General features: G+C 49.2%; 1 long non-coding RNA gene across 3 annotated transcripts; it reads left to right on the plus strand.

Moving 5' to 3' along the window:
* The first annotated feature begins 659 nt into the window (after positions 1–659).
* On the plus strand, positions 660–25,827 carry LOC141581438 (uncharacterized). 3 transcript variants are annotated; one of them, XR_012514045.1, is made up of 4 exons: positions 660–1,248; positions 21,870–23,871; positions 24,970–25,088; positions 25,731–25,827. It is a non-coding gene; the product is annotated as an uncharacterized LOC141581438 (long non-coding RNA). The 3 variants fall into 3 exon arrangements; XR_012514046.1 differs by having other exon boundaries at positions 25,019–25,088; XR_012514044.1 differs by lacking the exon at positions 24,970–25,088.
* Positions 25,828–26,504: the final 677 nt, after the last annotated feature.

The following is a 26,504-nucleotide window of genomic DNA, read 5'->3' on the forward strand; positions in this document are numbered from 1 at the left end:
AACCAGGAAGACTCCCCTCTACTCTCAGCACAGAAGGTACACTCCTTAGTATGGCATCCCCTGCCCTCATGGCAGGGCCCCATCCAGCTCTCCAGCCTCACACTCTGCAAGGACACCTAGACCCCAGTTCCCTCAACCCTCCATGACTGGGTTCAGATCCCTGTTTGCCCTGGATAGACCCGGCATGCCATCCCGCTGGAAGCTGTCTAATGCCTGCTTGTTTTTAACACTCAGGTTGGGGCCTCTGGAAGAGTTTGCTGCCTCCTGGACCCCGTTGCTCCAGCTGAGCGTGGACTCTTTCTCTAGGTTTTTCCTCCCAGGACCCTGTTCATTTATCCCATCGTTCCCTCCCACACAGCCGGCTCTCATCCCTTTTCAGGTCTCAGAAAAGACCTGTGAACAAAACTCATTGAGTCTGATTTAGTGTGGCAGTTCCCCTAAGAGTCCTGTTCTCCCTAGGTGTTCTGCGCCCGGCTTAATGTCAGCCTGGCATCCAGTGGGCCATTTGAAGGAATGAATGATGAATTAATGATTTGCCCAATCCTTCCAGAACTAGGCTGGAGGTCGCGGTTGGGGCCCATCTCTCCGCAGGACAAGGACCCCGGGTGGCACTACTCTCACTGCGTCGGCAGGGGGCGCTGCACAGCTGCCGAGCGGAGTGGCTGAGACCAGGAGCGTCCGGCAGAGGCCCGGGGCCCAGTGTGGTGGGCGGGGTGTCCCGCCTGCCTGTGGACCCCACGCAGTAACTACGAAAATGTCGCTTTCGCTTCGAGCGGAGCTGGAGGTCGGCGGGCGGTCCCAAGACGGCTGCAGCCGGACATCCCGGGTGTTAAACCGAAAGTTCCGCAAGCTCCGCGGGCCGGCCGGGCCGCACGTGTCACCGAGAAGCTGATGTAAAGACGGACAGAGAGATAAAGAAAGCAAGAGACCAGAGTCCCGGGAAAATCCTGCCGCGCCTCGAGACAGTTACAAAATGGTGGCCTCCTCGGCCAGCCTTGCAGCCACCGCCCTCACCTGCCGCGGCCACAGTTCTGCATCCAGCAGCTCGGCCAGTGTCCCTGCAGTGCTGGCCCAGCACGTGTCCAGCGCCCAGTGAGAACCAAGCCGGCCCGGGCTCCCGCTCGCTCGGTGCGGAGGGGCGGCTGCCTGGGAAGAAAGGGGAGAAAACTCGGGTCTAAGGAGAGACTGGAACAGCAACAGACGTCTCCTGCAAAGAATAAATAGCGGTCTCACCATTCGCTAAATAAGGCAAGTCTCTTTTCATCTCCAAACAGCCTGATGAGCTATCATTATGCCCACTCATAGAGGAGAAACTGAGGCCCAGCGTGGGAGATTTCCTGCCTTCCGGCCTAGGGTCCCTCAGCTACAAATAGTAGGCAGATCCTAGCCAGCTCTAAAGTCAGGCTTGGCCAGATGCAATGGCTCACGCCTGTAATCCCAGCACTTTGGGAGGCAGAGGGCGAATCACCTGAGTTCAAGACCAGCCTGGCCAACATGGCAGAACTCCATCTCTACTAAAAAATACGAAAATTAGCTGAGTGTGGTGGTGGGTGCCTGTAATCCCATCTACTGGAGGCTGAGGCAGGGGAAACTGCTTGAACCCTGAGGCAGAGGTTGCAGTGAGCCAAGATCATGCCACTGCACTCCAGCCTGGGCCACAGAGCAAGACTCCATTTTAAAAAAAAACAACAACCACCAAAAAAGTCAGGCTTTCTCACCCCTCTGTTTTTAAAACACTGGGTCACGAAAAAATAATAAGAAGAAGAATAAATATAAAAAAATAAAATAAAACACTGGGTCACAAGTCTGGCGCAGCCACTTCACCATCTGGTCCGGGTTTCCCTGATCAAAACATGGAGGCTTTCTCTGGGTGAGCTCAGGGTTCGACACCCTTGTCCAAGCTCATCCCCAGACCTTCACAGGGAGCTGGCTTCTAGCCCTAGAATAGAGTGGTGCTTTGTAATAACTCGAGTGATTTCTCAGGGGTTGAAGGAAAAGTGTTGGAAACGGGTGGAGGGAGGATGTCTTTGGATGAGGGAGTGCCAAGCAGAAAAGGATGGGCGAAGGTGGCCAGAATGGAGGACAGGTGGTACAGGCAGCCCATCCGGGCTGAAGCTTCTCTTCCTGCCCCTTCCCTTCCCTTCCAGGCCTCCTCCTTGTGGCCACCCTGGTTCTCCTGGACTGCCTCAGTTTGCTCAGAAACCTCCCCCGAGGCCACCCCAGGCCCAGGAATGTTCCTGTGCCTGCACCACTCCCAAACCCTGCTAAGGACCATCAGCAACATGCTCCAGAAGGCGAGCTTTTCCCGTCCTTCTCGCTGTGCACCTGCACCCTCCCTGAGGAAGGGGCCTCTGGTCCTATCTTCTTGCACCTGACAGAACTGCAGAGAAATTGCGGAAGTTCATTAGTAGCTGTCAACAGCAGGAGAGGGAACTTTACAAACGGCCCAAGTATTAGAGAGTCCTGGTAAAATTGTGTCTCCAGAAAAATTAAGAGTAGTAATCAATTATACTGATTGATTTTGGCTGTGTCTACACAGAGTAAAGTGGATATTTACAGTGTTGTTGTAGCCTGCCAATGCAGCAGGAGCGGCCGCGGGAAGGATCTCTCGGACACCGAATCCTGGAGGAAGGAACTTTTATTACAGCTGGTAGCCTGGTAGCATGTGTGCTTAATAGCCAAGCTCCCCTAACAAAGGGAGATTCAGCCTTTATATAGGCTTATACTTTAGATGTTACACGTGGAAGAATCTTAGGTTCATAGTTTTTAGGGCTCACATGTGAAAAGGATTCTGTTTACAGTTTCAGGAATCACATATGAAAGGGTTCCGGTTTACAGTTTTAGGACTCACATGTGAAAAGGTTTCTGGTTTGATCTTGTTTTAGGTAAAAATAGTACCTTCTGAAGTTTCCCCAAGGCCTAGCCTGTTGTTTTCAGGGAGAAGACAGGAGGCGCCAGCGGGCCTGCTCTCTCTCCTCTTTTTTTTTTTTTTTTTTTTTTTTGAGACGGAGTTTCGCTCTTGTTACCCAGGCTGGAGTGCAATGGCGCGATCTCAGCTCACTGCAACCTCCACCTCCTGGGTTCAGGCAATTCTCCTGCCTCAGCCTCCTGAGTAGTTGGGATTACAGGCATGCACCACCATGCCCAGCTAATGTTTTGTATTTTTAGTAGAGACGGGGTTTCACCATGTTGACCAGGATGGTCTCGATCTCTTGACCTCGTGATCCACCCGCCTCGGCCTCCCAAAGTGCTGGGATTACAGGCGTGAGCCACCACGCCTGGCCTGCTCTCTCTTCTCTTGAGATGCACAGTGGATGTGACAGAGGGGGAGGGAATCCTAAGTGCCTGCGACTCCCTCCTCAGAGGAAGTTTGGTCTCTTTCGTGGTCTGTAAGAAATACATTCCTGGGTTTGTTGTTGTCGTTGTTGCTGTTGTTGTTTACAAATTACCCAGTCTTGGGTGTTTTGTTATTACAGCACATAAAGATTGACACAAAGGGCCAGCACCATTCTGGACAGGACAGAAAGCTCCCTGTCACCCTGATTGAAGGTGGACACTCTGCAGCTGGACTTTTTTCGCTTGGGGACCGCAAGTCCCACAGGCGGTCCCTTATTCTCTTCTTGGGATCCGTAAATCTCCTGAAATACTATGCCATGTTTTACATCTAAATTCAAGTGCCTGGAATGAGGGACAAAAGCTTTTTATCCAATTCAACATCTGTGACACCCTCCACTGCCCACTCCCCACCCCGACTCCACCCCTCCAACCCCCACCAAACCTGTAAAAATGATTAATTAAACCAGTAGTACCCAAACTTGGCTGCACATTAATCACCTAGGGAGTTTTGTTTTGTTTTTCTGAGATGGAGCCTTGCTCTGTTGCCCAGGCTGGAGTGCAGTGGTGTGATCTCTGCTCACTGCAACTCCCACCTCCCAGGTTCAAGTGATTCTCCTGCCTCAGCCTCCCAAATAGCTGGGACTACAGGTGCACGCCACCACACCCAACTGATACTTGTATTTTTAGTAGAGACAGGGTTTCACTGTGTTGGTCAGACTGGTCTCCAACACCTGACTTCCTGATACACTTGCCTCGGCCTCCCAAAGTGCTGTGATTACAGGCGTGAGCCACTATGCCCAGCCAATCCAGGGAGTTTTTTTTTGGTTGGTTTGTTTGTTTTTGTTTTTTTTTTTTTTTGAGACGGAGTTTCGCTCTTGTTACCCAGGCTGGAGTGCAATGGCACGATCTCGGCTCACCGCAACCTCCGCCTCCTGGGTTCAGGCAATTCTCCTGCCTCAGCCTCCTGAGTAGCTGGGATTACAGGCATGTGCCACCACGCCCAGCTAATTTTTGGTATTTTTAGTAGAGACGGGGTTTCACCATGTTGACCAGGATGGTCTCGATCTCTTGACCTCGTGATCCACCCGCCTCGGCCTCCCAAAATGCTGGGATTACAGGCTTGAGCCACTGCGCCCGGCCAATCCAGGGAGTTTTTAAAAGCTGGAAGCCCCGAGTGGAAGCCCAGGTCACTTAACTCAGTGGGATGGGACCCCAGCCATTAGAGTTTTGAAAGATTCACAGGCGATTCCAGGGTACAGGCAAGTGTGGACATCACTGCCATCACCGAACACTACATGCTTTTACAGTTTTTCAGCTAGACTGTTTGCGTCTCTGCCTTTTTCATGAGGTGCTGGGTGGCACAGTATCTAGCCCAGCTCTGAGATGCGCTACGTATTTGCTGCATGAAGGAGGCAAAGGCAGAGCACAGGATAGGGCATGTAACTTGCAGGCCCCTCTTTGCTGTGTCCAAAATTCTCCCCGGGCTGAAATACCACTGACCTCATGTAAATAACTTCATGTAATGTCTGAAGCCAAGGAGGAAAATGTGTCATTACTCCTTGATGGGACATCTGTCTTTTAGCCTCTCCAGAATGCACCTACCTGTGTCACTGTGGCTCAGAGGTCTGGGACGGCATTTGGGTATGCACCATCAGAGTCATAACCCCTGTGGTTCCAACACCTGTGAGTCCAGCCCTGGGACGGATACCTCATATTCTGCAATAGATCTGGCCTGGTTCTCTTGCCAAACATGATCATGAACAGTTTTCCACAACACTGTTAGACAAGACTTCTCTGTGACCAGGATGGATCTAGACCAGAATAAGACCGCTCCAGCATCATAACTGAAAACAGACAAAGCATAAACATTGTTCAACCCACAAATATCGCGGTTGTTTTGACTAATAGAACTATCTGCTGCTTCATTGCCAATTGTAGCTTTTATTTTGAGACAGCATCTCACTCTGTCAGCCAGACTGGAGTATAGTGACAAAATGACTTCCTGCAACCTTGGCCTCCTGGGTTCAAGCAATCCCCCTACCCCAGCCTTCTGAGTATCTGGGATCGCAGCACATGCCATGACACCTGGCTGATTTTTTTTTTTTTTAAATTGTGATGGCTGGGTGCGGTGGCTCATGCCTGAAATCCCAGCACTTTTGGAGGCCGAGGGGAGCGGATCATGAGTTCAGGAAGTTGAGATCCTCCTGGCTAACACAGCGAAACCCTGTCTCTGCTAAAAATACAAAAAATTAGCCAGGCACAGTGGCATGCACCTGTAATCCCAGCTACTTGGAGGCCGAGGCAGCAGAATTGTTTGAACCCGAAAGGCAGAGGTTGCTGTCGGCCAAGATTGCACCACTGCACTCCAACCTGGGAAACAGTGAGATTCCATCTCAAAAAATAAAAGTGTTTTTCCTGGAGACAGGGTCTTGCTACATTGCTCAGGCTGGTCTCAAGCTCCTGGGCTCAAGCAGTTCTCCCATCTCAGCCTCCTGAAGTGCTGGGATTACAGGCATGGGCCACCACACCCAGCCTAATTACAGCTTTAGACCTGATATAGAGTCTACTTGCCCTGTGGGTAAGATTTATGAGGATATACATTCATAGAATTGCCAGTTTCCTGACCCTATCCAACTCAGAAAAAAGCTATGCTTTCTTAAACTTCTCTCAAAGAAGATAACAAAAACCCAGATCCTTTAATAACATTTTCTAACATCCTCTTACTGAACACACCCCCAGGTTTCCCATTGTTTGCATTTTTCCCTCTTTTCAATGGTAATTCAACTCAACTTTCTTAACTATAGGTGTGTTCCTAGTGGTTTCCAGCTGGAGAGCATTGACAAATTATCTCACATACATATCCCAACTCCAGTGCAAGAAAAGTATCACACCCCCTTCCCACAGGAGCTCACTGAGGTTCTTTTAGATTACACAGCTCACACAGGGCTGCTGGGCTTTAAGTGAAGAGCTAGGGTTCATATTCACATAGTTACGGTGGAAGACAAGCTAGCATGTTGCTTACTTACATTAACTTTAGCTGCTAGACTAGCGGAGTTCCAACCCAGCACTGCCCTTTTCTGGCTGTAGGAACTTGAGGAAGTCATGTAACGTTTCTCGACTTCCTTAACTAAAAAAAAGTGTTACTGTTGTACCAGAGTGAGTCAAGGAATGTGCCACACTCTGAGATTGAATTATGAGTCCTTTATTACGCCCGAGAGGTGGCTAATGCCCAAAATTCTCTTGGCCCTTAAGAAAAAGTTAGGTAGTCTTTTATACCTTAGATTTTTTTTTTTTTTTTTTTTTTTTTTTGAGATGGAGTCTCACTCTGTCGCCAGGTGCCAGGCTGGAGTGCAGTGGTGCAATCTTGGCTCACTGAAATCTCCGCCTCCTGGGTTCAAGCAATTCTCCTGCCTCAGCCTCCCGAGTAGCTGGGACTACAGGCGTGAGCCACCATGCCCAGCTAATATTTGTATTTTTCAGTAGAGATGGGATTTCACCATGTTGGTCAGGATGGTCTCGATCTCTTGACCTCATGATGTGCCTGCCTCGGCCCCTCAAAGTGCTGGGATTACAGGCGTTAGCCACTGCGCCCGGCCTATACCCTAGTTTTTTTTTTTTTTTTTTTTTTTTTTGAGACGGAGTTTCGCTCCTGTTGCCCAGGCTGGAGTGCAATGGCGCGATCTCGGCTCACCGCAACCTCCGCCTCCTGGATTCAGGCAATTCTCCTGCCTCAGCCTCCTGAGTAGCTGGGATTACAGGCACACGCCACCATGCCCAGCTAATTTTTAGTATTTTCAGTAGAGACGGGGTTTCACCATGTTGACTAGGATGGTCTCGATCTCTTGACCTCGTGATCCACCCGCCTTGGCCTCCCAAAGTGCTGGGATTACAGGCTTGAGCCACCGCGCCCGGCCTATACCCTAGTTTTAAAAGGGAGGGGGACCCGGGAGCCTGTAATCCCAGCACTCTGGGAGGCCGAGGCGGGTGGATCACAAGGTCGAGAGATCGAGACCAACCTGGTCAACATGGTGAAACCGTCTCTACTAAAAAAAAAAATACAAAAAATTAGTTGGGCATGGTGGCACGTGCCTGGAATCCCAGCTACTCAGGAGGCTGAGGCAGGAGAATTGCCTGAACCCAGGAGGCGGAGGTTGCGGTGAGCCGAGATCGCGCCATTGCACTCCAGCCTGGGTAACAAGAGCGAAACTCCGTCTCAAAAAAAAAAAGGGAGGGGGAACCTAGCTGAAGCAAATTTTTCACAAAAGCAGAGTAAGCAAAAAGTTAAAAGATAAACTAGTATATGAGAAATAAAACAGTGCCAGATGTGCGGGGTGAAGTTGTTAGGAAAGACATACAGCTTATAGATAACGAGGGCTCTGGGCGCTCGACAGCACCTGCATTCCCAGGCTCTGCTAGTACCAATTAATTCGGCCTCTTATCAACAAATGCATTCCTGGAGGCGCCCAGTGTCAGCCTGGGTGCATACATATATACGATAGTTACATACTTAATGGTGCAAAAATAACTAAAATGAAGAAGCTAAGATAGAGTCTGTCCATCTCAAGAAGCTAAAAAAGCCTGAACAGCTTTTAGTCTGAGAGAGTTAGTTTTAGCTGGCATCATTACCAAGATGCCAGGAGTTTGATATGGGTACCATCGCTCACCGCACGGAAAGCCAATCACTGAACAATGAGTATTGCCGGGCAAGAAGGCTTAATCAGGTGCTGCAGCTGAGGAGAAGGACGATCAATCTCAAATCCATCTCCCTGACCAACTAAAATCAGGAGTTTATATAGCAGGGAAGAAATGTTAACTACAGTAGTAGGAAAACAGGAATTAGAGAAGCGTTAAGGAAGAGGAGTTGCTCAAGAGGAAACAGGTGGTCTGTTAGGTAATCATGACCGGTGAGGGGTCTGGCTTCTCGTTGTGATAATGTGGTGTCAGTTCCTTGATATTGTTACTGCACTGGAAGGTCTTGAGCAAGTGTCCAGAAACTACGGCCCGCGGGCCGCATGCGGACCCCTGAGGCCATTTATCCAGCCCCACCGCTGCACTTCAGGAAGGGGCACCTCTTTCATTGGTGGTCAGTGAGAGGAGCACAGTATGTGGCGACCCTCCAACGGTCTGAGGGACAGTGAACTGGCCCCCTGTGTAAAAAGTTTGGGGACGCCTGGTCTTGAGTGTGAGACATTCAGGTTCTTGGTGTTTTGCATGAATAATTGGATGAAACACACATACAATACAACAAAAAAATGAAGCAGCGGCCGGGTCAGGTGGCTCACACCTGTAATCCCAGCACTGTGGGAGACTGAGGCGGGTGCCTCATGACGTCAAGAGATTGAGACCGGCCGGGCATGGTGGCTCACGCCTGTAATCCAAGCACTTTGGAGGCCAAGGCAGGTGGATCACCTGAGGTCGGGAGTTCAAGACCAGCCTGACCAACATGGTGCAACCCCGTCTTAAAAAAAAGAAAAAGAGGCCGGGCGCGGTGGCTCAAGCCTGTAATCCCAGCACTTTGGGAGGCCGAGGCGGGTGGATCACAAGGTCAAGAGATCGAGACCATCCTGGTCAACATGGTGAAACCCCGTCTCTACTAAAAATACAAAAAAGTAGCTGGGCATGGTGGCACGTGCCTGTAATCCCAGCTACTCGGGAGGCTGAGGCAGGAGAATTGCCTGAACCCAGGAGGCGGAGGTTGTGGTGAGCCGAGATCGTGCCATTGCACTCCAGCCTGAGTAACAAGAGCGAAACTGTCTCAAAAAAAAAAAAAGAAAAAGAAAGAAAAAAGAGATTGAGACCATCTGGCTAACATGGTGAAACCCCCCTTTACTAAAAATACAAAAATTAGCTGGGCATGGTGGTGCACGCCTGTAGTCCCAGCTATTCAGGACTCTGAACCCCGGAGGCAGAGGTTCCAGTGAGCTGAGATCATGTCACTACATTCCAGCCTGGGTGACACACAGTTAGATTTCGTCTAAAAAAAAAAAGTGCAGTACATACAATTATGCACAGTATATAATACTTGATAATAATAGTAAATGATGGCCAGGTGTGGTGGCTCATGCCTGTAATCCCAGCACTTTGGGAGGCCAAGGCGGGTGGATCAGGAGGTCAGGATTTCAAAACCAGCCTGGCCAATATGGTGAAACCCTGTCTCTATTAAAAATGGGAAAATTGGCCGGGCTCAGTGGCTCATGCCTATAATCCCAGCACTTTTGGAGGCCAAGGTGGGTGGATCACGAGGTCAAGAGATCGAGACCAACCTGGTCAACAAGGTGAAACCCCATCTCTACTAAAAATACAAAAATTAGCTGGGCATGGTGGCGCACGCCTGTAGTCCTAGCTACTCGAGAGGCTGAGGCAGGAGAATTGCTTGAACCCAGGAGGCGGAGGTTGCGATGAGCCACGATCATGCCGTTGCACTCCAGATTGGCTAACAAGAGCGAAACTCCATCTCAAAAAAAAAAAAAAATGCAAAAATTAGCCCGTCATGATGTCAGGTGCCTGTAGTTCCAGCTATTTGGGATGCTGAGGCAGAAGAATCACTTGAACCTGGGAGACAGAGGTTGCAGTGAGTTGAGATTGCATCACTGCACTCCAGCTCAAGCGACAGAGTATGACTTTCTCAAAAAAAAAAGATATCAAGAGAAGACGAAACACAAGTTTTTTGTGGGTTTTTTTGGTTTTTTTTTTTTTTAATTTTTTTTTTTGAGACAGAGTTTCGCTCTCATTACCCAGGCTGGAGTGCAATGACACGATCTAGGCTGACCACAACCTCCGCCTCCTGGGTTCAGTCAGTTCTCCTGCCTCAGCCTCCTGAGGAGCTGGGATTACAGGCACGCGCCACCATGACCAGCTAATTTTATATATATATATATATATATATATATATATATATATATATGTGTGTATATATATATATATGTGTGTGTATATATATATATATGTGTATATATATATATATATATATACGTATATATATATATATATATATTTTTTTTTTTTTTTTCTGAGACTTAGTTTCGCTCTTGTTACCCAGGCTGGAGTGCAATGGTGCGATCTCGGCTCACTGCAACCTCCGCCTCCTGGGTTCAGGCAATTCTCCTGCCTCAGCCTCCTGAGTAGCTGGGATTACAGGCACGCGCCACCATGCCCAGCTAATTTTTTGTATTTTTAGTAGAGACGGGGTTTCACTATGTTGACCGGGATGGTCTTGATCTATTGACCTCGTAATCCACCCGCCTTGGCCTCCCAAAGTGCTGGGATTACAGGCGTGAGCCACAGCGCCCGGCCAAAACACTAGTTTTTTTTTTTTTTTTTTTTTTTTTAAAGAAACACCATATTTTCCAGCCATATATGAAAATAATTCTAACTCCTTGGTGATTAATAGATAAATTTCATTTTAAAAATGTTTCTTGGCTGGACGTGGTAGCTCACGTCGGTAATCCAAACACTTTGGAGGCCAAGGCGGGCAGATCACCTGAGGTCCGGAGTTCAAGACCAGCCTGACCAACATGGTGAAACCCTGTCTTAAAAAATAAATAAATAAATAATAAAAATGTTTCTCTTGGCTGGACATGGGGGCTCATGTACTGCCTGCACTCCCAGCACTTCGGGAAGCTAAGGGAGGAGGAGGAGGCCAGGAGTTCAAGATCAGCCTGGGCAACATAGTGAGATCTTGTCTCTAAGGAAAAAAAAATGTTTTTTTGAGACAAAGTCTTGGTCTGTCACCCAGGCTGGAGTGCAGTGGTGAGATCTAGGTTCACTCCAACCTCCACTTCCTGGGTTCAAGTGATTCTCCTGCCTCAGCCCCCAGAGTAGCTGGAACTGCAGGTGCTGGCCACCAAGCTTGGCTCAGTTTTGTTTTTGTTTTCCTTTATTAGAGATGGCGTTTCATCATATTGGCCAGGCTGGTCTTGAACTCCTGACCTTGTGATCTGCCAGCCTTGTCCTCCCAAAGTACTGGGATTACAGGCCTTATAAACAGTGTCCAGCCAGAAAAAAAATTTAAAAATAGTCAGGTGTAGTACCATGTGCCTGTAATCCCATCTATTCCAGAAGCCAAGTGGGGAAGAACCATTTGACCCCTAGAGGTCAAGGCTGCAGTGAGCCATAATAGCACCACTGCACTCCAGAGAGACTGTCTGTCTGAAAAAAATAAAACAGGCCAGGTGCAGTGGCTCATGTCTGTAAACACATGACACTTTGGGAGGCCAAAGTGGGAGGATCATGAGCTCAGGAGTTCAAGACTAGCTTGGGCAACATGGTAAAACCTTGTCTCTACTAAAAATATAAAAATTTGCTGGTTGTGGTGGTGGTTACCTGTAATTCTAGCTACTTGGGAGGCTGAGCAGGAGAAGTGCTCAACCCGGGAGGCGGAGGTTGCAGTGAGCTGAGATCCCACCACTGCACTCCAGCCTGGGTGACAGAGCAAGACTCCACTCCATCTCAAAACAAACAAAATATGCTTTGCTCTTCAGCTATAGTGTATTACTGAGTACTACTAAAAGTCTGGCAAGATACTAGGAATAGCTACCCCTGAAGTGAGACTAGACTTCCACCTCTTTGTTTCTTGTTCCCACTATGTTCATTTGACATGGTGGAGAATTGCAGATGGTTGGTTTTTGTTTGTTGGTTTTTTGAAACAAGATTACACTCCATCACCCAGGCAGTGATGCAATCAGAACTCACTGAGCCTTCACCTCCCAGCTCAGGTATGCTCTTATCTCGCCTCCCAAGTAGCTGGGACTACAGGTGTATGCCACCACACCTGGCTATTTTTTTTTTTTTTTTGGAGACAGAGTGTCGCTCTTGTTATCCAGGCTGGAGTGCAATGGCGCGATCTCAGCTCACCGCAACCTCCGCCTCCTGGGTTCAGGCAATTCTCCTGCCTCAGCCTCCTGAGTAGTTGGGATTATAGGCACGCGCCACCATGCCCAGCTAATTTTTTGTATTTTTAGTAGAGACGGAGTTTCACCATGTTGACTAGGTTGGTCTCGATCTCTCGACCTTGTGATCCAACCGCCTCGGCCTCCCGAAGTGCTGGGATTACAGGCTTGAGCCACCGCGCCCGGCCTTTATTTATTTTTTTTAAGGCTAGTCAAGTGAAGCAGTGGGAATGGAGAAGGAACAAAGTATGTTTTTATTTTTTGTAGAGATGAAGTTCTCACCATGTTGCCCAGACTGGTCTCAAACTCCTGAGCTTAAGCACTCCTCCCACCTGGGCCTCCCAGGGTGCTGATATTACAGGCATGAGACATCACACAGCCTGCTACTTACTGATGAACTGAGGTAATGTGGGAAATAAGAAAAAACAATCCATATTTAAACATTTTATTTTAAATTTGACACTCTTTTGGTGACTTTTTCCACATATATCTGTTGTTTTCTTTTTGTTTGTTTTGAGATGGAGTGTGGTGGTGCAAATCTTGGTTCACTGCAACCTTGACCTCCCAGGTTCAAGTGATTCTCCTGCCTCAGCCTCCAGAGTACCTGGAACTACAGGTACCTGCCACCAAGCTGGCCAGGCTGGTGTCAAACTCCTGACCTCCTGTCGCCTGGGCTGGAGTGCACTGGCACATTTTCGGCTCACTGCAACTTCTGCCGCCCGGGTTCAAGTGATTCTCCTGCCTCGGTCTCCTGAGTATCTGGGATTCCAGTTGCATGACATCATGCCAGGCTAATTTTTATATATTTTTAGTAGAAACTGGGTTTCACTATGTTGGTCAGGCTGGTCTCGAACTCCTGACCTTGTGATCCGCCCGCCTAGGCCTCTCAAAGTGTTGGGATTATAGGTGTGAGCCATTGCACCCGGCCTATTTTTGTCGTTGTTTCTGAGATGCAGTCTTGCTCTTGTTGTGCAGTCTGGAATTCAACGGCACAGTCTCGACTCACTGCAACATCCGAATTCTGAGCTCAAGGGATTTTCCTGCCTCAGCCTCCTTAGTAGCTGAGATTACAGGTGCCTGCCATCATGCCTGGATGATTTTTGTATTTTCAGTAGAGATGGCGTTTCACCATGTAGGCCAGGCTGGTCTCAAACTGATCCACCCACCTCGGCCTCCAAAGTGCTGGGATTACTGGCGTAAGCCACCATGCCCAGCCTCGCATATATGTTTTTAAAAGCTCTGAACTCTTGGTATTATTTATTTATTTACTTATTTTTTGGAGACAGGGTCTCACTATCGCCCAGGCTGGAGTGCAGTGGCACAATCTTGGCTCACTGCAACCTCCTCTTCCTGGGTTCAAGTGATTATCCAGCCTCAGCCTCCCGAGTAACTGGGATAACAGGCACATGCCATGACGCTCAGCTAATTTTTATATTTTTTCTAGTAGAAACTGGGTTTGGCCATATTAGCCAGGCTGGTCTGGACCTCCTGACCTCAAGTGATCCACCCACCTCAGCCTCCCAAAGTGCTGGGGTTACAGGCACGAGCCATGATCCCCAGCCCATTCCTGCTATCATTTACATTGTATTATTTTTCATTGTCAGACAATTAGGAAATTTACATTTGCAATTGATATTTAGCTTGGTTTGCAGCATAGCTTTCAGCTGTCCTTTATCTTGGACTAGGTTTCTCAAGTATTGCTCAGAGAGTTGCCAATCATGGTTTAGAGTGCCTATGGGATTGGGGCCAGATGGGCTGGGAGCAGGCATTGTCTGAATTAGATATTGGAGTTGATGACCCTTCACCCCCAGGCACCTTCTATTCAAACGACTGTAGTTAATGGGATAGTGACAACTCCTACGAAATCTGTATCTTTGCATACAGCAGAGGGCCTGAAAAAGAGTCAGCAATGAGTGAATATTTACTGGCTGGCTGTGATTCCTGCAAAAGCCTAACTCTGTTAAAAGATTCTCAGGTGAATGCCCATGATGACTTTGAAGTTCTTACACAGTTCACAAACTCTATTCACATGTGCTGCAGATAATTTTAAGAATTCAGGGCTGGACAGGTAGCTCACACCTGAAATTTTAGCACTTTGGGAGACTCAAGCAGGAAGATCGTTTGAGTACAGGAGTTTGAGACCAGCCTGTGTAACATAGGGAGAGCCCTTCACCCCGCCCTCTGCAGCCCCCATCTCCACAAAGAAAAAAAAATTAGCCAGGTGTGGTGACAGCGCCTGTAGTGCCAGCTACGGAGGAAGCTAAGGTAGAAGGATCACTTGAACCTGGAAGGTTGAGGTTGCAGTGAGCCATGATTGTGCCACTGCACTCGAGTCTGGGCAACAGAGGGAGACCCTCTGTCAAAATCTAAATAAACTGTTGTATCTATGTCTGGCTATCAAATTCTATTATTTGAACTCAGGACTCTTTTCATCAAATCCTGTATTTACACCATTGAAAAATAATTTATTTGATGGAATGAAACCACTGTGAGTCCCCTGTGGTTCTAGGAGACAGCACCTTTTAACACAGGTGCCTGTCCTTTGCACCCTGGTCTCTATTAAATAACAAGTCACTTAAGCCCCAGGGTCTGAGAAAAGGAGACAGTGTGAGCCAGGAGTCCCCAAACTACGGCCTGGAGGCCGCATACGGCCCCCTGAGGCCATTTATCTGCACTCCCCCACCCCACTTCAGGAAGGGGCACCTCTTTCATTGCTGGTCAGTGAGAGGAGCACAGTGTATGGCGGCCCTCCAACGGTCTGAGGGACGGTGAACGGGCCGCCCCGTGTAAAAAGATTGGGGACGCCTGCCCTTAACCCTACTGGGTGGCTTTCCTATTGATTTCCCAGCCTGGGGTTACTGAAATAGTCCTTTACTGAGCTGGATTTAGATACCTGGTTTTAACAACCTGGCCAAAGTCAGCCAACCTTATTAACCTGTTTGCATTCACAACCTTATTTATTTTCATAGTATGACGAATGTGACATCATTCGTCTGGCCTTATTAACCTCCTTGCCCTACTCACCCAGTCTTCATGGCTTTCACTAAAAATCCTGGCCTCACGGGACTGGCCATAACTGCCTGCCATTGTCCACGTGTTCTTACTCTTAATTGGATGTAATTGGCTGGACTGGATCTCCAGGCCCAGGCCCACTCAGCCCCAGTCCCATCTTTTTTTTTTTTTTTTTTTTTTTTTTTGAGACGGAGTTTCGCCCTTGTTACCCAGGCTGGAGTGCAATGGCGCAATCTCGGCTCACCGCAACCTCTGCCTCCTGGGGTCAGGCAATTCTCTTGCCTCAGCCTCCTGAGTAGCTGGGATTACAGGCACGCACCACCATGCCCAGCTAATTTTTTTGTATTTTTGGTAGAGACGGGGTTTCACCATGTTGACCAGGATGGTCTCGATCTCTCGACCTCGTGATCCACCCGCCTCGGCCTCCCAAAGTGCTGGGATTACAGGCTTGAGCCACCGCGCCCGGCCCCAGTCCCATCTTTAACCCAAACTCCATGTCTTAGCCTGAGCCTCAGTCCTAGCTTTACCAGGAACGCCATGGTAAAGGCCCGGGTCCAGGACCAGCCCCAGCCCCAGCCCGAGCCCTAACTTGACCCCTAAATCCATGTCACAGGCCCAGGCACAGGCTCAGGTCCAGGCCCGGCCCTACTGCCAGTTTTTCTCCCAACTCCATGTCGGAGGCCCAGGGCCAGAGGCAGGTCCAGACCCAGGCCCAGCAAGAGCCCCAGCTTTCCCCCCAACCCCATGTTAAGTCCCCGCCCCACCCCCAAACCCAGCTTTACCCCCAACTGCATGTCCCAAGCCCAGGCCTGGCCCAGTCCCTGCCCTAGCTTTACCCCTAACTCCATATCCCAGGCCCAGGCGCAGGCCAAGGCCAATGTCTAGCCGAAGCCCCAGCTTTACCTGGAACTCAATTTCCCAAGCCCAGGCTAAGGCCCGGTCCCAACCTCAGCCCCAGACCCTGCCCTAGCCCCAGCTTTCCCCTTAACTCCCTATCTGAGACCCTGGCTGAGGCCCAGCCCCAGCTTGAGATTTACCCCCCACTCCATGTCTCAGGCATAGGCACCTGCCCAGGTCCGACCCCAGCCCCAGCCCCAGATTGACCTCAACTCTATGTCCCAGTCCAAGGCCCAGCCCAAATCCCAGGCCCAGCCCCAGTCCCAGCTTTACCCCTAATTCCATGTACCAGGCTCAGACCGAGCCCAAAACCCAGCCTCAGCCCCAACCCCAACCCCATCCCTAGCTTTAACCCCACTCCATGTTGCAGCTTGAGGCCCAGGCCAAGGCCCTGGCTCACCCCCACACTTAGGCTCACCCCCACACCCTGCCTCTGCCCTAGCTCTACCCCCAACTCCATGGCCCAGGCCCAGGCCCAGGCCCAGCCCCATCTTGAGACAAAACCGCGTGTCCCGTCCCTCACCCCATCCCCATATTTACCCCAAACTCCATGTCCCAGCCCCAGGCCCAGCCGTAGCTTTACCCTCAACCCCATGTCCCAGTCACCTCGCCCAGGACCAGGCCAAGTGCGAGATCCAGGCCCTTGCAGCCCCAGGTTTACCTCCAAGTCCATCGCCCAGGCCCAGCCCCAGCTTTACCCCAAATCCAGGGCGCAGGCCTAGTCCCAGCCCCAGCCCTGGCCCTAGCTTGACCGCTACTTTCATGTCTTAGGCCCAGGCCCAGCCCCAGCCATAGCTTTACCCCCAACTCCATATACCTGTCCGTGTCCCTGCCCCAGCCCCAGCCCCAGCCGCAGCCCCAACCCCAACCCTAGGTTTACTCCCAACTCCATGGCCAAGGACCAGGCGCAGGCCAAGCCCCAGCTCCAGCCCTAGTTTTACCCCCAACCCCATTTCCCATTTCCTGGCCCAGGGCTAGCCCCAGGCCCATCCTTAGCTTTACCCCTAACTCCATGGCCCAGGCCTAGGCACAGCACCATCCCCAGTTCTACCCCGAACTCCATGTCCCAGTCCCATCCCCATCCCCATCTTTCCCCCCAACTCCATGGCCCAGGCGGACTCAGGCCCAGGCCTAGCCCATGTCAGCTTTACCCCCAACTCCATGGCCCAGCCCCAGCCCCAGCCCCATTACCCAGTGATATCTTGGGTCATCATTTGGCTGGCTTGGAGAATTGCCTTTCATCCGACTGGGTGTTTCCCTCATTGATTTCTTGGCCTGGCACTAGTCTTCTATTCTGCTGGATTTAAACACCTGGTTTTAACAACCTGACTGCATTCGGCAGAACTTACGAAGCTCATTGGCTTTATTATTTTATCTTATCTTATCCTCATGGTATTATGAACCTGGCATTATCTGTCTTTATTAATGTCCTGACTATACTCACCAAGTCTTAATTTCCTGACCTAAAAGTCCTTCCCTTGCCCACCTGACCATTACTTTCCCCTCAACATTGTCCACCTGTTCTTACTCACCTGGCTTTAACTTGCTGGCCTCAATCTCTGGTCAAGACCTACCTTAGTTGATCTTGTTCATGAGGCCTTATTGAGCTGCCTAACTGACTCCCTGGCTTTATGCAGCACATTTTACATCCCTGGGCAGACCCCATTCGCCTTCCCCGGCTAGTTGAACCCTATGGGACTTAACGTCATGGCCCTAACAACTTGGGATTAGCCACCTTGTAGTCCCACCTAGCCTAACCCTGTGGGACTTAACGTCATAGCCCTAACAACTTGGATTAGCTACCCTGTTTTCCCATCTAGTCTTACCAACCATCTGTGACCCACGTGGGCACTGCACTTGGTTAACACAACTGTCCTTAGCCTTTTGGTTTTACCTACCAGGCCTTAAACCACTGGATTTTCACCCCTGGTCTTATCACCCCCCTACTTTTATTCCCTAGCTTTATCCCCAACTGCATGCCCTCATCCCAGACACCTTGCATTACCCATGTGGCCCTAACCTCATGGCCTGACCAACGTAGCTTACAATCTAGCACCCCCACGTTGCCTTCAGCGTTTGGTTTTACTCATACAGCCTTAACCTCCTGGCCAAATCTGCCTAGCTTTAACCTCTAAGTATTGACCAAGTGGAGTTAGCCATCTAGCTCTATTCCGGGAGGCCTTAACTTACTGACTTTAGCCACCCAGCCTTTACAATTGCTTGGCTTCCTGACTAGTCTTAAACTCATGGATCTGTTAACTCAGATTTACCTACGTGCCTTATGAACCTCCTGGCCTTACTATCCAGTATGAATCTGCTGGCCTTATGCAACCAGTGCTGTGATTTCCAGTGGGTGCCACCATGCCCTACCTGAACACCTGGTTTTAACAACCTGACCGCACTCAGCAGAACTTTCTAAGCTCATTGGCTTCCTCACGTCACCTTATCCTCATGGTATTACTAACCTGGTATTATCTATCTTGCTTTATTAACCCCCTGGTGTCATACTCACTGAGTTTTAATTTCATGGCACTAATCATCCTGGCCTTACTCACCTGGGGAAAACTTCCCCTGCTCGCCATTATCCACCTGTTCTTAGTCGCCTCGCTTTAATTTGCCGCCGGTGATCTCTGTTCAAGACCCATGTGATATTGCCATGAGGCCTTACTCCACTGCCATTACTCCCCATTTTGTTTATGGCTCCGGCCACGCCCCATTAGTCTTACCCACCTGGCCTAACCCTATGGACCTTAACCCCATGGCCCTAAAAACCTGGATTAGCCCCTAGTGTTCCCACCTAGTCTTACCAACCTTACATGACCCACATGGCCTCCACACTTGGTTTACACAAGTGTCCGTAAACTGCTGGTTTTATCTGCCAGGTCTAAACCACTGGATGTACCTCTCTAGGTTTACTTCCCTGGACTTATCCCTTTGCCCTTATTCCCCAGACTTACCTCCACCCCACCGCCAGACTTAAGTCACCTGGACTTACCCACCTGGCCTTAACCTCATGGCCTCATTCACCTAGATGATCAGTGTAGCTTACCAACATGGCATTCCCACCTGTCCTTAACCTTTTGTTCCAACTCACATGGCCTTAACCACCTGACCTAGCTTTAACCTCTTACTATTACCCAGGTGGAGTTACCTACCTACATATATTTAGGGAGGCCTTAACTTATTGGGCTCAGCCACCCCACCTTTTCAATCTCTTGGCTTCCTGACCCAGTCCTAACCTTGTGGTGTTGCCAACTTAGAATTAACTACCTGCCTTATAAACCTCCTGGCCTGTTGCATTCAGTATGAATCTCCTGGTGTTATGCACCTGCCTTACCCACCTGTCCATACCCCACTGATGTAAAGGTCATGTCTTAACCAACCACTAGTACCCAACTGATCTTACCTTCATAACCTTCCAGTTGCTATTCACAATTCATCTCATTTTCTGGTCTTTTGTACTCTACGGCTACTGGCCTCAAGTAGGTATCATTATCCTCTGGCCTTACCCCGGTCTGAGTTTAGTGGCTTTTTACTCATTGTTCTTAACGCACAGCCTCATATCTACATGGCCTTAGCTACTAGTTCTTTGCACCCTGGCCTTGATTCTTTGGCCTTACTTATCTATTGTCATACTCCTGTCCTTGTTCACCTGTCCCTACTTACCTGGATTTATAAAACCGGCCTTACTATCTTTCCGTTTAACGTCCTGGATGTGACCTCCTAGGCTTCCCCAGGAAGACGTACACCCCTAGTGTCAGCTACCTAGCTTCACATAGCTAGCATCAGGTACCCGGGCTTGTTTCCTGCATTAACCTGCTCGTGCTAATATGCTTCCCTTGGGTACACAGTATGGAACTCTGGCTTTGTATTGGGTCTTAATGTTTTCGCCTTGTCAATCCCCAGGCCTTACTCATCAGATACTATCTTCATGGTTTCTACCATCTGGCCTTCAATATTGGCTTCATTAACCTCCTGGCCTCACGCTAGTAATGTGTGGCCTGACATGGATTTCTCCATCTATCCTTAATTTCTTGGTCTTCCCCTGTGACTTTATACTACACTAAACCCCAGGGCTTCGGCTTCATGGATTTACCTTTTTTGTCTTACCTGCCTGCATATATGTCCATCTGGATTTACCAACTTGGACTTGACTTCTTGAGTTAGCCAATTTGCCCTTACTAATTTTTTTTTTTTTTTTTTTTTTTGAGACGGAGTTTCGCTCTTGTTACCCAGGCTGGAGTGCAATGGCGCGATCTCGGCTCACCGCAACCTCCGCCTCCTGGGTTCAAGCAATTCTTCTGCCTCAGCCTCCTGAGTAGCTGGGATTACAGGCACGTGCCACCATTCCCAGCTAATTTTTTGTATCTTTAGTAGAGACGGGGTTTCACCATGTTGACCAGGATGGTCTCGATCTCTTGACCTTGTGATCCACCCGTCTCAGCCTCCCAAAGTGCTGGGATTACAGGCTTGAGCCACCGCGCCCGGCCTGCCCTTACTAATTTTACGGCCTTAGCCACATTGGTGTTAATTTCCTGACCTTAAAAAATGGGCTTAGCCATCTGCCCATAACCTCTTCATTTCAGGTGTTAGGCCTTATGCCCTTGCCCTCGACTATATCTCTTCATTCTCTAAGTCGTAACTGCTTCTTAGAAGGCTGTGGCATTTTGGTCGGTGGAAGTAACCACAGCTTTGGCATTGCTCTAAAGATCTAGGTGTCCTCCTGGTTGTTGCTGGAGTCCTCTGTCTGACAGTGACTTTTTTGTCTTTTTATGATGTTATTTTGTAGAATCCTCTAACAAAGACAATTTTGGCCGGGCGCGGTGGCTCAAGCTTGTAATCCCAGCACTTTGGGAGGCCAAGACGGGCGGATCACGAGGTCGAGAGATCGAGACCATCCTGGTCAACATGGTGAAACCCCATCTCTACTAAAAATACAAAAAATTAGCTGGGCATGGTGGCGCGTGCCTGTAATCCCAGCTACTCAGGAGGCTGAGGCAGGAGAATTGCCTGAACCCAGGAGGCGGAGGTTGCGGTGAGCCGAGATCGCGCCATTGCACTCCAGCCTGGGTAACAAGAGCGAAACTCCGTCTCAAAAAAAAAAAAAAAAAAAAAAAAAGACAATTTTGGTTTAAAAAAAAAGTTTGCTTTGTAATTCCTGTAGATATTGTTAATTAATGTTATTTTCTGCAGGCTCATCTAATTGAATGCAATAGACAAGACTTGTTTTGAGATAAGGTCTCGCTCTGTCACCCAGTGGAGTACAGTGGCACAATCTTATCTCCCTGAAGTCTCGCTGAACTGGGCTCAAGCAATCCTGCCTTCTCAGCCTCCCGAGTGGCTGGGAACATTGGCTAATTTTTGTATTTTTGGTAGAGACAGAGTTTCGCCATGTTCCCCAGGCTGGTCTCAAGATCAGACCATCCACCTGCCTCCCAAAGTGATAGGACTACAAGCGTGAATCACTGTGCCCTGCCGAGAAGTAAGTCTTTATAGACCAAACCTTAGTCCGAGAAAGGGTAAGTGAACCTGCTTTGGAACTATGTCTACTGATACATGTTTTAAGTTTGATGTGTTTATGCATTTGATGATGGTGTAGCCTCTTGTTCACTATGGAAACTAGCACTGGAGGAGTTTTCTTGCTCTGGGAACCCTCACAGGTGACGTTGGGGCCTCATAACATTTAGGAGACACCTGCAGATGCACACCAGTAGCTGTGTTTATTCTCCTTTCTAGGTTGTATATACTATTTGCAAAAGTTCCGAAAATGAGGAGAAAGGTACAGAAGAAACAGCTCACCAATGCTGTGGACTCTTCCAGGAGGATCCCGTGTGGCCAGCAACAGCAATACCATTTGAAATGAAAGAAGGATCCACCAGGGGCTGCCTCAGTGCACAGCTCATTCAAAGTGGGTGTCTTCTTTGCCAGGGAATCTTCTCTGTAGTGGATCTTAAGGAGTTGATATTTTTCTTTTCCTTGAGGAATCTGAGGAGGACTTGAGCTGGAGAGATTAAAGTCACAGTTCATCAATGATCGTGTAATTTGCAGAAATTTCATTTTAGACCTGAAAGTGCCGCTGCCGTGAGTCTCTTTGTTTGTGTCTGTGCTTTTGCTTGCTTCTTCAGGCAAACTCTTAGAGAGAATTGCTGGATGCAAAGAACCCACATGTTGGAAGCACTGCCAGACAGTGTCTCTCCCAGCGTAAGACTGCACTGGTATCAAGCTGTGATATTTGCACAAGAAAACTGTAGTGTATTCTGTTACAATATTGGGGGGTAAAAGATCAGCCTGTAGAGAAGCCTACCTTTCCTAAGAAGAATTGGCTTGCAGAAGGCCAAGTCATTGTGAGTGCTCTGAGCCATCTCATCCAACTCACATGTGTCAGGCAGACTAGGAGCCCAATGGCCTTGAAGTGTTAATGGTTTTAAGTTCTGTTTAAGCATTATGATTTCTGATTTTTCTACTTATTTCTGTACATAATATCTTTTTACTATGAACAGTCGCTGCTCCCAAGTGGTTTCTTGACTTTGGGGAGGTTGGAAAGTTATGACCAGGTAACTCCATGTCATCTTCTGCCTCGTCTGTGCCCCTGCTCATCCATTCTTTTCTGCCTGGCACTCGTGGAAATGAAAGCTTGGTATGTACCTCCAGCCACCACTGTCCACATGAAATCAGGTGCACATGCTTCCTTGGGCACTTTCCGGTATCCTGGTTGTATCTCTTCCCTCAGGCAGTCAAGAAAGGCTTTGAGGACTTGACTTCATGACCTGAGCAAGGTCTCTGCCAGTGCCTTGCAGAGGTCAGGAGCTGCAGGCCCAGCAGAGTGCAGTGTGGACTGCACTCTGCTGGGCCTGCAAAGTGGCTAGAGAGATCTGTGCTGCACTGATCTTTCTGGCCACTTAGTCCCCCTGGACTTGAATCTCCAGGCAGTGGGCAGCCCTCCATGTGTGCTCCCTTCATGAGGTGGGTGGGGGTGGTGTGGTTGATCCTGCTTTCCTGGTGAGGCTGATCCTTGATCCTTTACTGCTTGTTTTCCAAGGATAGAGATTACATTTAAAAAGTCCTCTTGGGAGGAAGGTACAGTATTTTTGAGCTTCCCCTCTTTGATCTGTAGCATTCACAGATTGCTTGAGAGAAATTCTGTTTCAGTGTAACTAATCGAACATTTAACATTTTCGGAAATTTCAAACAACATCTTTTATTCAAGTCATCAAGGTGAAATAATAATGAAAAAGATCACCACTGCGTTTCCTTGGAAATGACAGTCTCATCTGGTGTTGATTTTCAACTCCTCCATCGCCTAGATCTACCCGAATAGGCTTTCTTCTGATCGCTTGGTGGTTATCCCCTTCGAATTTCCTATAACAAATCTGTGGTTAAACCTACAGTGAATTCAGCTGTCAACCAGAGTTGAAATGGAGGGATTAGGAAAGAAAATACTCTGGCGTGAATCGCTTGCACTGTGGAAACCCTTCTGTCCCCACATCTCACCTCCCTTTTTGCTTATTCAGAGTGTTTCTGCAGCCTCAGTTGTTGGTCATGGCTGTTCCGCTTCCGCCTGAGCGTCGGGACAGGTCAGCTGTGCTCGCGAGGTCAGTGGGCAGTGACCGCCTCAGCCCCTGCAGCTCACCTTGCAGTTCCCTCTTGCTTCCTGCCAGGCACCAGGACCCCTGCCCGAGCACTCCATCTCATCTGACTTCCAGCTCAGAAGCTGCTATGTTAACGTTACTTTAAAACAGTAAGTGACATGCTCATGTTGCTTGAACGTTTTGAAGTTTGTAAAGGTCAGCGACATCCCCCTCTGCTTCATTCCCGGTTCTCTCCTACCAGAGCAGGTGAGCACTGTTGCTTCAGTGTGTTCATTCCAGTGGATTATTTTTTTTTTTATTTTTATTTTTTGAGACGGAGTGTCGCTCTTGTTACCCAGGCTGGAGTGCAATGGCGCGATCTCGGCTCACCGCAACCTCCGCCTCCTGGGTTCAGGCAATTCTCCTGCCTCAGCCTCCTGAGGAGCTGGGATTACAGGCACACGCCACCATGCCCAGCTAATGTTTTGTATTTTTAGTAGAGACGGGGTTTCACCACGTTGACCAGGATGGTCTCCATCTCTCGACCTTGTGATCCACCCGCCTCGGCCTCCCAAAGTGCTGGGATTACAGGCTTGAGCCACCGCGCCCGGCTCCAGTGGATTATTTTTAACAAAACTGAGTGTGTGTATGTTGGTTGAGTGTGCAGTCGTCGCTTCCCCAGCAGATGCTGTTCTGGGCAGTGGGGACATGGGTACCGGAGGGAGCGTCTCACCCCCAAGTGCACTGTGTTCGTGGACCTGAGGATGCCTCAAGGTGGGAGCCGAGGTGCTATTGTCCGCACAGCCACTGCCTGCCCCGAGCCTCAGGAGCCATGGCGCTTCCTAATCAAAAATTACTGCTTCTCCTTGTGTTCTGGCCCCGAGTACCCTCCACCCCTTGTGCTCTTCCGTCCCGTCGTCCTCAGGCACAAGAGCTTGGGCTGCACCTGGGCCGTTTTCACCCTCCTGTGCTGACTTCATCAGCAGATTCGTTTATTTGTAGTCCAGGAGTTTTGAGCATGACTGTAGGGTGTGTTCTAGCTCTGTGAGCTGCTCGCTTTGGTTATTTATTAGTATTTCCTTAGATGAAGGGTCCAGTGGGCTCCTGCTGGTAGTCCACACTGTGGTGTCCTTCGATGGGTCTGTCTTATGCTCACAGGTCATCACCATCTTCCCTGGGTGTCTTAGATTGGTAAGTAAAGTTCGAAAAGCTGGAGACGCACCTTGAGTCAGACCTTTTTTGAGTCGGAACCTTGCTCTGTCCTCCAGGTTGGAGTTCAGTGCTGCAGTCTTGGCTCACTGCAACCTCTGCCTCCAGGTTCAAGCGATTCTCCTGCCTCAGCCTACTGAGTAGCTGGGACTACAGACGCGCATGCCACCACACCCAGGTAGGGTTTTTTTTTTGGTTTTTTGTTTTTTGTTGTTTTGTTGTTTTTTTTTTTTTTTTTTTTTTTTTTTTGAGACGGAGTTTCGCCCTTGTTACCCAGGCTGGAGTGCAATGGCGCGATCTCGGCTCACCGCAACCTCCGCCTCCTGGGTTCAGGCAATTCTCCTGCCTCAGCCTCCTGAGTAGCTGGGATTACAGGCACACGCCACCATGCCCAGCTAATTTTTTGCACTTTTAGTAGAGACGGGGTTTCACCATATTGACCAGGATGGTCTCGATCTCTCGACCTCGTGATCCACCCGCCTCGGCCTCCCAAAGTGCTGGGATTACAGGCTTGAGCCACCGCGCCCGGCTTTTGTTTTCTTTTTTTTTTGTATTTTTAGTAGAGACAGGATCTCACCATGTTGGTTAGGCTGGTTTTGAACTTCAGATCTCATGATCTGCCCTCCCCAGTGCTGTGATTACAAAAGTGAGCCACCATGCCCAGCTATTGAGTCAGATCTTAAGGGTGAAACAGAAGCTGTCCAGGTCAAAAGGGTGGGGAAAGCATAGGCCAGTGTAAGACTGGAGCCCAGGGACTGGGCTGGCTTGGAGCAGGGGACTCACAGTGTGTTGCTTTCTGTCTTTTTGTCTCCTCCACAAGGTCCCTTCAGCGTTGCTTTCCAGCTGTCAGGACTGATGCATTCAGAATTCCTCCAGAGAATTCCAGGAAGAGTTCAGCCCCCGAAAAGCCAGGATGACATCACCAGGCTGAGAAGACGCCAGAACTGCCTACTTCGTCCCTTCTCTAGGGTTCCTGGGAAACTGGGTCCTCTTGTGCTCCTGCTGGGAACATGGGCTGGATGTAGAGCAGCTTTTCATAAACCTGTTTGCCATTTATATGTCCTCTTTGGAGATTCAGAGATTTTGTCCATTTTTTTTTTTTTTTTTTTTTGAGACGGAGTTTCGCTCTTGTTACCCAGGCTGGAGTGCAATGGCGCGATCTCGGCTCACCGCAACCTCCGCCTCCTGGGCTCAGGCAATTCTCCTGCCTCAGCCTCCTGAGTAGCTGGGATTACAGGCACGCGCCACCATGCCCAGCTAATGTTTTGTATTTTTAGTAGAGACGGGGTTTCACCATGTTGACCAGGTTGGTCTCAATCTCTCGACCTCGTGATCCACCCGCCTCGGCCTCCCAAAGTGCTGGGATTACAGGCTTGAGCCACCGCGCCCGGCCGATTTTGTCCATTTTCGAAATCAGATTGTTAAACTGTTTCCTCTAAAGTTGTTTGAGCTTCTTATATATTCTGGTTATTAATCTGTTGTCAGATAGATAGTTTGCCCTTTTTGTGTCCTCGACCTGGTTTTCTAAATGTTTTTGCACATCACAGCCTCCCAGAAGCATGTTCAGCTTAGGGACGGTTATGTTTCTCTTCTT

This window comes from Saimiri boliviensis, chromosome 15, assembly GCF_048565385.1.
Source record: "Saimiri boliviensis isolate mSaiBol1 chromosome 15, mSaiBol1.pri, whole genome shotgun sequence".
Classification (NCBI taxonomy): domain Eukaryota; kingdom Metazoa; phylum Chordata; class Mammalia; order Primates; family Cebidae; genus Saimiri; species Saimiri boliviensis.